The sequence below is a fragment of the Melospiza melodia genome, chromosome 6 (assembly GCF_035770615.1).
Source record: "Melospiza melodia melodia isolate bMelMel2 chromosome 6, bMelMel2.pri, whole genome shotgun sequence".
NCBI lineage: Eukaryota > Metazoa > Chordata > Aves > Passeriformes > Passerellidae > Melospiza > Melospiza melodia.
This window is the reverse complement of record NC_086199.1, coordinates 50,059,406-50,075,944: the sequence shown is the minus strand read 5'-3', so window position 1 is coordinate 50,075,944 and position 16,539 is coordinate 50,059,406. Positions and strand designations below refer to the sequence as shown.

Below are 16,539 nucleotides of genomic sequence, written 5' to 3'. Positions count from 1 at the left end.
TCCTCTCCTCTCCTCTCCTCTCCTCTCCTCTCCTCTCCTCTCCTCTCCTCTCCTCTCCTCTCCTCTCCTCTCCTTTCCTTTCCTTTCCTTTCCTTTCCTTTCCTTTCCTTTCCTTTCCTTTCCTTTCCTTTCCTTTCCTTTCCTTTCCTTTCCTTTCCTTTCCTTTCCTTTCCTTTCCTTTCCTTTCCTTTCCTTTCCTTTCCTTTCCTTTCCTTTCCTTTCCTTTCCTTTCCTTTCCTTTCCTTTCCTTTCCTTTCCTTTCCTTTCCTTTCCTTTCCTTTCCTGTTTTTGCAAAATACACTGGTTCAGAATGGTCAACAGACCACATTTATTTTAAATGTGAGGTGTTTTTACAGTCTTATTTGTCCTTCCTTTTTTTAGTTAGGTAACCAATAATAATGCCCCTGCTTGCTTAATAGTGCACAGACACTGCTCTACTGTAGTCATAAAGAGTTTATTCTTCCTATAAATGCTTATAAAATGTGGTTTTGGTTTTTTTTTTTTTTGTTTTGTTTTGTTTTTCTGGCTCAAAGCACTCTCAGTACATTAAGAAAACCAGAATAGCTCAAAGACAATGATTTTTCAATAGCTATCATGAAGTTTCAAAAGTAAGATATCTAAAAGTTAGCATGTCTAGTTCTTCAGTAGGCAAGTTGAGAAGAATTTGCTAATATGTAAAATGTTCTGGCCACTTCTGTTCCAGAGTCTTTAGAAGTTGTTACTGTCCTACTGTGTAAATTATCTAATGTTGAATTTAAGACTCTGAGCAGAAGAGTTGCTAAGTATTTGATGTCATTAATCCTGCCTTTCCCAGAAAGAAATGCAAATTACTTCTTTTTTTTTCCCATTAGAGATAGAAGTCTGATTTCAGTTTGTCTAATGCAAAGTCATAAAATAATGAATGACAGTATCAACTTCCCTCAGTGAATGCAGTATCCTGATATATTTGTCAAGCACAGAGCCGTGATTAGTGTTAAAAAGCCTATTAACTGACTTCAAGTAGCTAAAGGATTTACTGCATTACAAGGGTTTCTAAGAATTCCCTACAGGAATTCTATATTTCAAACAGGGTAAGCAATGCACTGTAAAAATATCAGTGTGTTTGTGTAGCTGATGTTTAGATGGAGAATATGTCTAACATGGACATGGCAAAACATCATATTCATAATGATAATAATTTAAATAAAAATATGTTAAATTACATCTATTATTTACTATAATATTATTATTTAGTATTAGTTATATTTATTTTTATATTATATATATTATTTATGTTTAAACAATAATATTATTTAAATTATAACTATATCAGTGTTGAAACCCTGTTAAGGAACACTTCAGGGTGAGATTCACTCTGCCTCCAAGACTTTGGATGTGGTAAATACCAGTAAACTTGAGCCTGCCATAATTTTCCAATTCAGAGCACTTTGCCAAAAATCACCAATCTTCTGCTCCTTTGTTAGGGCAGATAATGTTGTGGCCATTTTATCCTGTAACAAGTTAAGAAAGAAAATAAAAAATTCATTGAGGACAAATGGAGGCTTCTCTTCTCTTCTCTTCTCTTCTCTTCTCTTCTCTTCTCTTCTCTTCTCTTCTCTTCTCTTCTCTTCTCTTCTCTTCTCTTCTCTTCTCTTCTCTTCTCTTCTCTTCTCTTCTCTTCTCTTCTCTTCTCTTCTCTTCTCTTCTCTTCTCTTTCCTTTTCCCTATCCCTTTCCCCTTTCCCCTTTTCCCCTTTCCCCTTTCCCCTTTCCCCTTCTCCCTCCACTCCTGTGCAGACATTTTCCAAATGCAAACAGATTTGACAAATTTTTGTAAGGAGTATGGATCCTAACTTGAACAACAGTTGTTTAATATTTCCCAACATCCAAAATCCTTCCTGAGCTGCTGTAATTTCAGGGATTCAAGGTACCACCCCTAACTTCTGCACAGACTGGGCTTATACAACAGAAAACTCTGGGGGCTTCTGTTAGCTTTTTAACAATCTGACAAATGTCAGCTCTTTCCAGTGTCCACATGAATGACAGACTGATGAAGCTGGCAGGAGCCTCAATTCTTCCTGCATCCCTCAGCAACACATCTGGCTCAAACGCCCTAAGACTGCACTGTGGATCTCCACGGAGGAAACAAGTGCAAAAATTTATTCTGTACACCCCAAACCCAACTTTTTTTTCATTTTTATATCATCAATACCTTGGATTAAATAGGAATTCAGATCATCTTTTTTTCCTCTTTCAAAATTTTAGAAGGTGTTCTTCTGCAACAGGTTGAGCACGTCTGGTAAAGCCCACAGGAAAGCCTGAAGTGTAAATAACTTGTCAATTTTCTGCAAGGCACAAATGTGTCCCTTTTCCTTCCCCTGCACAAATAAATGCCTAAAACCAGTGGCAAATGAGAGCTGCAGAGCAAATGCTGGCCATGAGCAAAGTGCCAGGTGAGAGCCCTGAGGGCCCCAGGGGCAGGGGAGCCCTGCGTGCCCTGGCTGAGGCAGGCAGTGATTTTCCACTGCTGGCAATTCCTGTCACACAGCACAGAGTTAAGGCAAGTCCCAGGCAGCATCCTGCATCCTAATGCTTTCCATTTCCCATTTCCTTTATTTCTATCCAATTTTATTTCTGTTAGCAGGATTAGGATCTCCAGCTACAGGGACGCCATATACCGAGAAGTGTAGGAAAATGGTTCTCCTTTTTTCCTCCCCATTTTTGTGTATGTGTTTTGGACTGTGGGTTTTAATTTTTTTTTTTTTAATATTTTTTTTCCCTTTTTAAGGCTGAAAGAACACAAACATGATTTTGCTTGACAAGTTTTCTCCTTAAGTGACAACCTAGTTGCTATCACTGCTGGGGGTGGGGGTTAAGGAAGTCTTTGACAAAGCATCAGAAAACTCAGCTTGCTGCAAGACACGTTTTTGAGTGTTGAATCAATATTGTTGTGTTCTGCTGAGGTCCATGAGAAAGGGAAGAGAGCACACATAAGGAAGGTGGCTGTATAGAGTTGCTGAATAAAAATAGCAAAAATAATATTTGGCAGAATAAAACTTTTGTGGTTACTTTTGGTTTGATATTTGATTAGCAAAATAAAAGAAGCAAGCAAAAGAAGAAGCAAAAGGCAGGCTAAGCATATACTCTTTTTTTCTTTTTTTGAGGTAATAAGACCATTTATAGAGTTGAGATTTTACCCCTTTTTGAAATTAAATTCTAATTAAGGCAGTGTTATAGATTTTATGCAGGGGGAAAAAATCTGATATATACCATGGACTGAATAACTATATGGAGAGTAAGGTTGTTGGAAATAGCTGACACCTCTCCAGATTTTTTCACCGAGCTATGTTAAGGTATAATCACCCTAACCCCATTCTTAGGAGTTTATAAAACCATTCTTAAATTTATTTGCATGTACCAGGATCTGATTTCACTTGTGCCCAGGATGGTGCAGTTGCCTTTTCAAATAGGAAGAAAAAAGTGGAAACACAGAAACTATTCTAAGTCTGATCAGAGGCAGTGGGTTGAAAGCACTGTGGACCACATTGCCACTGCTTTCATCTCAGTAGTCCTGATGATCAGAAAACAGTTTATTTTTTTTTTTAATTAAGAGTTTAGCTGATGACAGGACCATGAAAACTGAGTATTTTCAGAAATACCAAGTGAACTTTCCATCCTAGTAAGCAAAAGTAACATCCTTCTTTTTTTAGAGATGTGCACTGCATCACAGCTACAATTCCAGGAGGAAACATTCCTATTTCTTTGTCTTTAGAACCTTTTGCTATTGATACAAATAACACTGTGAGCATGGAAACAAACTTCCCACCCTTGAGCTTCCCACCAGCAGCACTTACACAACACCTCTTTTACTGAATAAACTTGAAAGTCAGAACATCCTGAAAAGTGAAGTAGCTTCAAAGAAAAGAAAGGAACACAATTAAGATCCCAAACTGAATGGAAAACACCCTTAGAAGTCTGGAACTAACAGAGCAAATTAGATTAGATGTTTAGATGTTGTATTACTGAGAAAACCATTTATGAAGGGATGGAAATTACTTTTCCTGCATGGACAACAAAGTTCTATGCACAGGGATCAACACCTGACTATAAACCCAGAGTTTGAGGTTTGTGCTGTCACCCCAGGACAACGTTGCACAGGAGGAGGATGAGGAGAATCTTCAGTTCTGATTAAATGAATGGCAGGTAAGCCCTTCAGCTATTGATTAATTTAAACATGTGTATGTTCCCAAAGGGCTAGGGAAAGGAAAGCTACAATAACATGAGCACTGAATCAATGAAATTTGATTGACATCCACAGAAAAAGTTGCAAAGCACATTAATGTCAACCTGTTGGCTTCTCTGAGCATCAAACCAGAGGGGGGGAGAGGAGGAGCTTGGCTATTTTATTTCATAGGGAAAGAATGCAGAAAGACAGAAAACTTCTTATACATCTAGCACACAAAACCCCCTACACAACAACCTCACACCTTGCTGTGTGTCAGCTTTTAAATTGAGAATGTTGCTGTAACCAGTTAAAAGGGGTGGATGTTGTACTGCATATTGAAATTGGGGATTATATCATGACCACTGGCATTCAAACCACAGATCAGAACAAATGCTGCTCTGAAATATCAATTATCTGAGGGTTTTTAGAAAGCATTACAAAAGGAAGGGACTTGGTGCACACATGCATTTCAGGAATTTTGATATTGTCCTATAAGCATGCCTGGATTGCTACTGTAGATAATAATCATAAATTTACTCTTTAACACATCAGCTATTTGATTTAATACTTTCCTTTATTGATGGGCATACCTTGATGATGTGATTAACAAATGTGAACAGGTTTTCTACGCTGCAAGAAAACCTCAGGTACCTCAAGTTAGGACTGCAGCTTCTGAAACGGAGGATTTTTCAGTGTGTTCTTTGCAGTTTGTCACAAAAGAGGTGTGCTTATGGTGCTGGCAATATTTACTCCTGCTTACAAGAGCTTTGTGCACCTTCTTAGATTATTTCCTGTGCATTTGCAATCAAAGCACGTTTCAGGAGTCACTGGACGGATTCAGGAAATTTCTCTTTGTTTTTCCCAGGAGCTTTGGGGCTACAAAATGTGTGCCTGGAGTAATTACAGCTGTGTTTACACAGGAAATCCCAGTGGTGTTGCAAGAGCACTGTTGCTGTGTCTCTGCCTCAATTCTCACCTGGCTGCTCTGCAGAAGCAGAGGCAGAGCAGCCTGAAATCATCCCAGCCTGAGGTCTGGTCCTCTCCACCCCATTAACAGCATCAGATAAACAGCACAGACCTATTTATGACCTGGTTAGCAATGAACTCTGATTTGCCACCAGCTTAACTCATTCTGAGTGTTAGACCCCAGCAAAGATCTCCTTTTAACCAAAGCTACCATTCCAATCCATGGTATTGATGGTGTCTTTAACAAATGGCACCATCAATATTATTGACTGGAATACCTAAAAAAAATGTGGATACTCCTTCAAAATCCTTTATAGAATTTGAAAGTAATACTGTCCTACTTCCCAAACCCATTTAATTAGCAGATATCCTAAGATGAGAATTGCATTTTGCACTTCCCCAGTTTCAGTATAACCTCTTAATAAATAAATGCACATTCCAGTCCATCCAGCATCCCTCTCCATCCAACATGCACATCCCTTTTGATGTCTGGAGATGGGAACTGGACTAAATGTTGAATTAACATTGCATTAATAACAAAGTGCAAAGGGGTACCAATTAGCAGGTTGAAGTATTGCAAGCAGAGTTGTGCTCAGTAGAAACTGAAGTGGCAAATCATGGCAGACACTGAGTGAGTGTTTACACAGGAATGAGGATCAGTGAGTGCACGTGCAACTGCACGGAAATGATGCTGACGTGGTTACTCACCACTTTACAAAGGGAAATTATTTGGCTCAAGGAAAGACAGCAGATGGTTGGGAAATAATCATAAAACTGTAACTACCAATGGGAGGAACATGCAGGGAAAGGAAAAAGGCAAGGGGATGAGATGTTTTGCAGAATGGGAGGAGGAAGTTGGATTTAACTGGACGGCCTTTAATTGCCATGAACAATGAGTATAATGTTCTTGCAGGGATTGTTCTTAGTTAATTCTTTTCTATGTTTTAATACTCAAATTTTTTCCTTGCCTAGTGACATTTGCATTTTAAGTAGAAAGTAATTGGTGACAGAAAATGGAGCTGCCATATGTGCTTGCTCTGACAAAAAAAAAAATCTATACATTTTTTTTTTCTTTTCCAACAAACACATATGTTTTTACCTAGAACTCTTTTTTCCTTGAGATTGGATTATGAATTTCTTAACGTGGGTGTCGGACCATCTGTCAGACAATGAAGTTTTCCTAGGTCTCAGTAATACCCTTAAAAGACAATTCTTTTCTACAAGTGTGATGTAGTTTTTGGATTTTTTAGTGAACAAATGTAGATAAAGTTATATAAATGTATATAATGTTATATAAATGTATATAACACTAAATGGCACTCAGCTGACAAGGATTCCGGTAACAGGGTGCTTCACAATAGCATGAGAATGGACGCCAAGAGAGGCAGAAATTTGTTGCCTTGAGCTCCCAAAACACAACTCAGCAGAGTTTTGTCCTGATGTCTGGGAAAAAATAAGAGACTGAGTTATCTTCTCATTTAAATGGAGCTCTGTAGAGAGCATTAAAATAGAGCAACCAAGTTTTGAGTGTTGGGTTCACTAATTCCTGTAAAGTTCCTGAAGTAACAATAAAATGGAAATTCAAATTATTGAAGATTTTATCTTACATTAATTACCCAAATATATACATGCATTTTGAGCCCAATCTCACCCTGTCTCAAATAAAAATGCCTGTTATTCTAGATGGATTTTTAAAATATGTATTATTGCTGAGATGCATCTTCTGAGATTTTTTGATGTGACAAATATATCTACTTTGTGGGACAAAAATAGAATTTCTATTTAAAGAAACCCTAAATAGAATTAGTTTTTTCAAGCTGAAAGAAAAAAGAATTTGCATTCAGGTCCAATTCTTACATGAAGGCTTCCATTTTGAAGTCAAAGCCTTTTAACAAAAGTGCTTTCATTAGGTTTGCTGATGGATAATCTGTTCATTCAACAAAAACCTCTCCTGCATCCAGCTGTCAGGAGTTCAGGGACTCAACCAAAGCTGCCAAAATCAGACAGGTGGGGACACCTGAGGGTTTGGGGTCTGTGGGCCAGGACACCAACAGTGGGAAGGAATGAGATGCAGCAGGAAGGAAGGATGGAGCACAGGGAATTTTCTGACATAAAATACACTTTAACCATTAGCCAAATACAGAGCTGGAGCACTCAAACTATTTCACAGCTCCAGAGAAATTTATGTATTTTTCTTCATGTTATCAAAAGTAACAGCTGACTTTTCCCCTGTATTTTGGGTTTTTTTTCATATTGGGTTGTCCTTTCTGCATTACCGTTCCTGATTAGATTGGGGGTTAGGATTCTATTTTTGACAATATTAAGCTTCACTGGATGAATCCCAGTTATCTATAAAATCACAAAAGGAGAAATTATCTGAGCCAGACACATCACTGTGTTGCCATAGAAACAAGAGACTCTGTCTGGCCTCCTGTCATTTTGTACACAAAACCCCCAAACTTTGGAAATGTTTCATGGTACCATACTGTCATTTTGGGGAAGGAAACCTAATTTCCAGCAGGATTGACAGATGTTGGCTATTACCCCATTTTAGGATAGGCAGCGGAGGGGGACAAGGGAGATAAGGATTCCTGGGGAGGAAAAAGACCCTCCAGAGATTTACAGAAATAAAAAGTAAAGTCACAGCCTGTAGTGGCACCACTGAAACAAAATTGGCCTTGAAAGAATAAAAACAGCTGCTGTATAGGACAGCACATTTGGGGAAAAGCAACAGAAATCTTTGCAGGCCCTCATTATATTTAATTCCTGGGATGCATATCATGAAGAAACTATAGTTAAGATGAATTTTAATGCTCCAGTTCCACATCCACATTCATAAAAGATTACTTTAGAAAGATCAGGACATTTTCTTTTTTTTTTTTTCTTGACATATCTTTTTGTGGGAGTGGGTACCATAGAATGACTAGAAAAATCTGGAAGCTTTAATTGCTGCTTCCAAAGCTTATAACTGGTTCTATCTGGTCTAACTGGTTCTATTGAAAATCCAAAGCTAGAAATACTATTTTTTAAAGATTACGCTCCTGTTCCTTTCTGAGGAAAGGACTATGAAACCAGAGTTTTTAAAATATAAAGCATTTTCAGCATCACTGCACAACACCTGGTGAGGAAGCATTTTTGCCACACAGCTATGGCAAAAGTTCTCATCCAAAACTTGAGTAGATAAATCTGAACAAGACCTATGCTTTAGTTAAAGTGCTTTCTTTTTCTTTTTATACGGAATGTATTTTTCCTCTGATCAATAGCTTCTTTATGCCTTTGTTATATTTCCTGAAAACCATTTTACTTTAAAGAAGTTAGTTTCTAAGGAAATGAGCTTGAATTTAGCTTTTTCTTCTTTAGTTTTAGGGCTTCAAGATTTATTTTTTTAGTCGTAATTGATGTAAGGAAAATATCATTATTGTGATAAAGAATGAGGTTTTCACATTTACACCAGTTTGTGCATTACATAAATTCAGGTAGGTCCTGATCATGTCTGGCAAGAGTAATTCTGCCTGCTGTGATACAGGGCTCAAATGCCAATTCACATTTTGTGCTGCTTTCCTCCCCTTCTTCCTGGACTTTCACCAAAGCACCTCACTTTAAACTAGTAGAAATTGTTTTGGATTCCTGAAAACTTCAATCCAAAAATGTCTCCTGCATCAGCCTGAGCTCTGCATTCTGATTAAGCTCTCTCTGCAATTCTTTGCATTTCGCCGTGGCCTCTGCAGAATTTGTGTCCATCCATTTATGGCAGCTCAGATAAGGTCAGGCTCTGAAGGAATAATGAGCTACCAGATGTTAGCAAGCAATCACAGGAGCACTCAGATTTCTGTGCATTCATTAAACTTGGTCAGATTTGGAGGAGTTTTTCAACTCACTGATTGTCAAGTCATTTTTCCAAAGGAAACACAAAACCTCAATCAATAAACAGCTATTGGAACATTCTAAACACAAGTTAAACATTGTATTTTCCTCTAGCTTGGCATGAAAATTTCAACCTGCATCGTTACCATGCGGGGGTTTAAGTTCAGACAAGACATACCTCACACAAAATCTTTTTATAATATTCCCAGGGAGCCTGTTGAAGGGAAAATATGGCCCATACAATACAACATTACAACTTTTATTCTTATAACAGCCTAGCTGGAGCTGGAGAGAGCCACTTAGGGAATTCAAAAAATACTTTCAAGCATCTCAAAATCTAAATCAACTCCTCTGTCAAGAGAAAAGCACATCATAACTCTTCAGGAAAACTAAAACGAGTATTTTCTTTTAGGATAACATAAATCCAATGAGGTGTCAAATATAACCACATTTCACTCATTACAATGGCGAGCCTCTGAGAATGAATTTGCAGCTCAGACAATTCATCAGCCTATTCCTGCTTTCAGTTCTTCATGCCTTAGCTGCCAGCAGTTTTTATTTCCTTTTATTCTTCGTTGTTATCAACGAGATGGGCTTGTGCAAATGTCATTATTTGCCTGCTGCAAGTTCTGCTTCCCTGCATGCAGCTGCTGGTGATGGCAAGGATGTTCTTGTGAATTCAGAGCAGCTCAGGCACAGGGATGATGCTGCTCTGATGGCAATCATTGCACTGGGCTTTTTAGCTGACTTTCCAACCAAGTGTGGCCAGAGACCTTTAGTTGATGCAAGCTAGTAACTGCAATTAAGAACATAAGATGTTTTTGCCACTAAGAATCCCTAAAAGTTCATCAAAGTTCACTTCAGGCAATAGTTGGATTCTACCTTATTATATTTTAAGACATTATTATATTTAGGAGATTCTACTTCTATTATATTTTAGTTTTAAATCAATTATTCTTTTGAGCTGTTCACACTGTCCACTTTACTCTAGGGAGTGATGCTGCTAACTTTATACCAAGAGTTAACACTCTTTATTTTTATTTAAAAAAACTAAAAGGTAATTCAACCCCAGGCACAGATAGCTGCTCAAATGCAGCTATGGAAGGATATAAAAACTTGGAAGGCAAGAAAATGCACCAGCTTTACTATTTTAACACTACAGAGGAAGTGGAAACTAGATTAATGTAGTATTCACCTGGGAGAAAATGTCCAACAAGTAGCATGAAAAAAAAAATCATTATAAGGAATATAAGAAGGAGCAATAAATAATAATCTTCCTTATTTTTATATAAGCCTCTGTTGACTCTTAGTCACACAAGAAAAAATTATCCACATGTGATTTATGTTTCAACTCATTAGGTGGAACAATGTATGCAATCAATTTGTATAACCAAATATCAAAGACATCCAGTGCAGAGATGATTAAAGGGATATGATATGAGCTTTGCTCATCCCTTTGGAGACGACAACAAATATAATTATTTAGACAATTTAGACAATGCCCATTACAACTGGTTAATTGCATTTCATCCTTATTTTGCCTTTCTGAATGCCATTTAAACCCAAACACGAGTGTGCATGTTCAAATGTGGGGGTTTTGTTGGTTTTTTCAATCTCAGTTGGGTAGTCTGAGGACCTGATTAATTGAGCAACTGAATAATTTACTCATTGCTATTGTACATTTTTATAAATTACGTTCTGATACCAAAATCACCTTTATTTATGGGCAGCTATTTATTTTTTGCATGGCAAGCCAGAAAGTGATTTCATCCCTCTTAATGGGACAGCACAACTGAAAACGAGAAACCACCCTCAGAATTTACTACCCTAATGCAAAACTAAACTTTTGTAACTTTATAGCATTTTTAAATAAATAAAGGCCCAATTTCAAATATTTTAAGTGGATGGGTAGGAACTAGGAAAAATTTCCGATAAATTTTAGTTTGCAAGCCCTGAGGAATTTGGTGTGAAAGCAGCTCTGTGGGAAGGCCATTTAAGGTACATTTCAGCACAATTCAGCACTATCTGACATGCTTTAAAAAATGTAACTGGCATAAACTGCTTTATTATTTGAACCTGGGCATTGGTAATAAATAACTGCAGTGGACTGTCTCAGAATTAAAACACGATACAAGGGATAAGCAAAATCTGAGGCAACAATTAAACAGGGAGATAGAGAAATCTTTTTTTCCTCCATTAAAATCACTGATCAAGGCTACAAATCCACTCTGTACATCTGTTTCTTTTTCCTCCAACAGTGTCCACATTAATCTCTCCAAAATAAATCATTTCCAATGTAGGTAGAACAAGAAGATACTGATTTTGATTTCAGCCTACAAATATTTTTTTAATATAGGTCTTATTAAAAGAAAAATGCCATTTTTTGTTGTGATTTATATAAATCACAACAAAATATAAATATAAATCACAAAAATATATAAAATATGCACATATTTTATCCACATATGCAATTTTGAGAGAAATAGATAATTCACATGGATGAACTGGAAATTAATTTCTCTAATTCTGCAGACAGACAGATAAACAGATCAATTTCCTAAATCCTGAAAAATAAGATTAATTCTATCAGATTTTCTGAAAATCTTATAAAGATTCCTCAAATCACATATTTTGCAGGGCAGCACAAAAAGAAACGTCTACTTGAAACTTTGATTCAAAGAACTTCTCCATTATTTTGAATTTAATGTAAATGTTGTAATTTCCTCCTGTTTTCAGGGGAGAAAAATGAAGCAAGTAATAGGAAATCAATTTCAACTAGATGCAAGTAAATTATAATTTAGTTTAAAAGTGCATCTTTGGCTGAACAGACACTTTGTGGTTTTGAAGTTGAATTCAGTAAATAACAGTCAAAAAAGGAGACAAATCTCAGTATTTTCTTTTTAAATTTACCTAATTCATGCACGCTGTTTTAAGTACTGCAAAGGAGTTTAGAAGAAAAAAGAAGGTGGAAATAGAGCCAGATATTTCTGTGCTCCAGGAACTGAATGTGGGGTTTTGGTTGTATTTTTTATACATATGGTAATGTTGCTAATAGCTATTTTAGTATGTAAATACCTCAGGAATTGAATTAGGAGTTTACAGGGAAAAAAATGGAGCTTTTTAACAAAGAAGAATAAGATGAGGAGAAGAATTTTATTTCATTTCAGAAGACATTAAGGAGTTCCAAGTCTGACCTAGGACATTCTCTGTCTAACAACATCTAACAACATCGCATCATTCAGTGATCTCAGTTTGGAGGCTGCTTTAGGGGAAAAAAAATAAAATATGGGCACAGGACCAGCAGCAAATTATAGTGAAGTAAGGAAAAAAAACCCAGCCAAAGTTAAACATTTCAGTAAAAAAGGTAAAATATAAAAAAAAAAAGTTTTAAACCCCCCCCCCAAGAATAGATAAATAAATAAATAAATTTTATTTACTTGTTTGTTTAAAAATAAAATTAAATTAAGAAGCAAACCAACACAGAAGGCCCAAATATACACATCTGTGGCTTGGCTTCCAATTGCCAAATGCTGTAATGGAAATTTATTGATCCGAGCAAACCCAGCGCAGGATCAAAACCTCTGCCGAACATTTTTTTGCCAAATGGTGACAGAAGAATTCTGGAAGATTGAAAGGCCTTTTATTCAAGAAAAAAGGAAGGAAAATGCAGCTGAGTATGTCAGCATTTTCCCCCTCTCCCTTGTATGATCTGTCAACTCAAACTTATTTTGGATCAGGGCAGTTTTTCTTTTTTCCATCAACTTTCTATAGATTACTCTTTGATTTCTGGAACAGTTCAAGTCACATTACCCAGACCAATGCTAAAAACCCATGCTTAGGAATATGCTGTCCCATTTCCGGATATCCTCCATGCCAACCAGGAAAAAAGCCCTAATATGTTTGTAGTCAGATAAAAGACATCAGAGATATGCAAAACTTGAAATGGAAAGAGGTGGATGGGATCATTTAAGGAGATGATGAGGTAACCATACCAACTTATATAAATATATAAATATTTTTATATAAAAATATATAAATAGATATATATAATACAAATATATAAACACATAAATCTATAAATTATATTTAAATACTTCCATCCATTGGATTTATATGGGACTAGGCCTCCTTTTCTGCTAGGCTTCACCAGTGCTTATTGGAGCGTTCTCAGGTAATTTGGAAATAAATGGAAAAGAGTTCCTTGAATGGGTGAGGAAAAGAGATCTGGAAAACCACAGGATCATGACTGCCCACACAAACAGCAGGGAGAGGGGAAATGGGAACAGGAGGGACAATAAGGGAGGGAAGGAGAGATTTCTAAACTTCAGATAGTTCAGAATGAAAGTAAGGAAAAACGCCTTTCACTTCAAGGTACATTGGTTGTAACTAAGAATGGACTGAGGCGGCAAAAAGGTTGGAAAGAAAAAGAGGTTTTGCATCAAAGAAAAAAAAATAAAGTGAGAGAGAAATAAGAAAATTCTTGTGTACACTTCATAACAGCTAAACTCTTGATATGTCAGGTATTCTCACCATGCTGTTTGCCAAGATAAAATATCTTGAATTTTTGCATTGAAATATTTTCTCTATAGGTTGACCTACTAAACTTAAAATTTACATACTGGAGAATAATTTCCACCCTGTATGGAATCCATGTTTGTGTTTATCAGTGATGGGCTGTACATGGAATTTCAGATTCCACAGTGTTGCGCAGAGCTACGTGCTCCCCTGGCTCACAGGGAATACAAAAGAGTGATTAGACCCAAGAATAACAATTCAAATACTTCTCCTTTTGTGTCTCAATGGGGATGTCCAGATTTGAAATAAAAGGAATAAAAGAATAACAAGTACAGCCAGAAAAAAAAAAAAAAAAAAAAAAAAAAGCCATATATTTTGGGAAAGGGAATTTGAGGGAAAATCTTAAAAAATACTCCCTCCCAGTGATTTTGATGCATATTAACTTTAAAAGTTCTGCCTTCTTTATCCCACATTTCTCTGTCATGGCTTGTTTATTTCACAGGTGCCAGATATGCAGATTTGGACACCAGTGGCACTATCTGGTTTTGATGTATTTTATCCTCCACACCGCCAAAGGCCAACGGTTTGCAGCTGGGTATGAAAATCACATTTTGACTCTGCCTGAAACACGGCCCTGAGGAAGGGGAGCAATGGGCTGTGCACTTGTTTATACAAGAAAGATAAGAAAAATTACTTTGATTTGACAGCGTGCTGGAGACTGATACCAGTGTGCTCAAGGAAGTACTTCAAAGTCAGAATTGCAGACACAAGACTTGGTGATTCAAATATCAGCAACAGCAAAAATGTTTTATTACTCGGTCTGGCACTCATCCTTCTCATGCTACCAGTGATGCTCCTTCAGTCAGGGAACCATGAAAACCTGGTTCACAAATATCACCCAAAGCTGTCTCCTACACAGAAAAACTCAGGAGAGTTTTCTGCACGCTGGTGCCCTGAATTGGGAAACTGAAGTGAGAGTAATGAAGAGGAGTGAAAGGAAGAAAAGTAAAAAATGGAAAACAGTGACAAGGAGCAGGCACATTGAGGAGAGGATCCACGAAAAACAGACAGTGAAGTTTGGCAGGATGTTTTTTCCACATTATATCACACTGGGAGATGACATGGAATCATGAGGTAAACTTTGAAGTGAGAGCAGGCTGAATTTTACAACTTTTGACACTACAGACCTCCATAAAAAAAAAAAAAAACACCATTATGCATTTTATAATTGCTGTGAAGCACATTCAGGAGGAGTTTTATGCTGTGCTTATCGTGGCACATTGTAATGCCACTTTGGCACCACTATCACACCCTATTATCCATTACATACATAACACAAAAAATAAAATATTCATGATTTTTAGTCAATTCTTGATTAGTAAGATGGTTGTGCTGTGTATAATAATAGAAAAAAATGTTTATCCTGATGAGTCATTATTCAGCACTTGCACAGCTCTAATCTAAATTTCCAGAAGGACAAGCCACTAAAGAAAATGTGAAATTAACCACAGTTAAAGGATATTGAAAATGTTGTCTTCTTGTGAAGCTTAGATCATATTTTTAAGTGGAATCAAAAAGCAGGACACCATGTCAAAATATGATAAAATAATATTGTTTAAAAAGCCAAAAATCAAACACTACCTGTAAAGTGAAGGGTTAGGGGAACCCCTGCAGAGCATTTGAAAGCAAAAATACCAAGATTTCTTCTTTTTGATCTTACTGAAAGGTGAGAACTGCCATAGAGAAAAGGTAAGAATTGACTGGAAAAACATGTGGAGGGTGTTGCAAAAACATTCACAGATATTTCTGTGGAAGAATCTGCCAAAGAAAGATCCTGAAGTTGTTCCCACTCAGATTTTTCTGCAGTTTCTTGGGGGTGTATAAAATTAGGAATAATGATTGGAGCAACACACTTTGATTAGCATTAAATTTTGTGATGTAATATATTCAAGCCGATGCACTGAGACTTTGGAGCTGGAGATTCTCTCTCCATCTTTCTGTGAACAAAACACAAACCTGCTCCAAGCCTAAGTTCCAGGTGGAATTGTTCCCTTTGGTAACAGAAACATCAGACAGAGATGTTGCTTTGGGACTCGGGTGGGAGTGAAAAAATAAATGGCTTTATTGAGATGGAGAACTCGCCAGAGCAGAACAATGGAAACGGTTCCATTTTAAAGTTTCCATTTTAAAGTCTTAATTTGGAGGGAATGGAAAGAAGGCAGCAAGGAAAAAAGTGCTATCCACAGCTGCTCCATGGCAAACACGATCAAATCCAAATCCTGGAGGCTCCAGGATAAGAGCATAAATCAGGAATGCCATTACTGGGATTACGCAGGCCAAAAAATCCCAACCTGCAGCTCCTGTGCAGAACCTACAGCCCTGTCTCAGGGTTGCAGTATATTCCAGGGATGGAAAATCCATCTCATGCTCAGGTGAGCTGCTCTCAAGGTTAGTCACACAAGTCTTTTCTTGTGAAGTCTTTTCCCACACCATTTCCTTGTCATGAATTTCCTTAGCTTTCATGCTAGGAGGGATTTCATACTTTGATATTTTGGTGTTGGCTTTCTTTTTCATTTGTTTGTTGGGTTGTGGTTTTTCTAGATTAAAGAGGGATCAGCTATCAGAAATCTTTTCACTATTTAAGCTGAGCTCACCTCCTAACCTCTTTTTCTTTTTTCTTTTTTTGCAGAGGGGAAAAGGATAAAGTGAATGGCTTAAGTCCTAAGCTGCTTAAGAGTTTCTAAACCCCTTTAGGGTAGGGGATTTTTTCTGAAAACAGAACTCTTTTGCAGGTTTGTTTTTGTGTGGTTTTTTTTTTTTTTTTTTTTTTTAACTAACCTTCAAGATTTCACATGCTTTCTGAAATACAGGTGACAAAATCAGACACAGTGCTTCACTACCTGCTCCCAGGAAACAGAACACAGGACTATTTTTCTGTACAGTCCTGCATTAAACTAATTGCCCTGCTCCTCCAAGGATTTAATTGACTGT

The 16,539-nt window shown here is 37.0% G+C and overlaps 1 protein-coding gene across 1 annotated transcript in view; it reads right to left on the bottom strand.

Moving 5' to 3' along the window:
• The window catches only part of SPON1 (spondin 1), a 182,809-nt gene that overhangs the window by 13,443 nt on the left and 152,827 nt on the right, over positions 1–16,539 (bottom strand). The gene's annotated exons all lie outside the window — the stretch shown is intronic.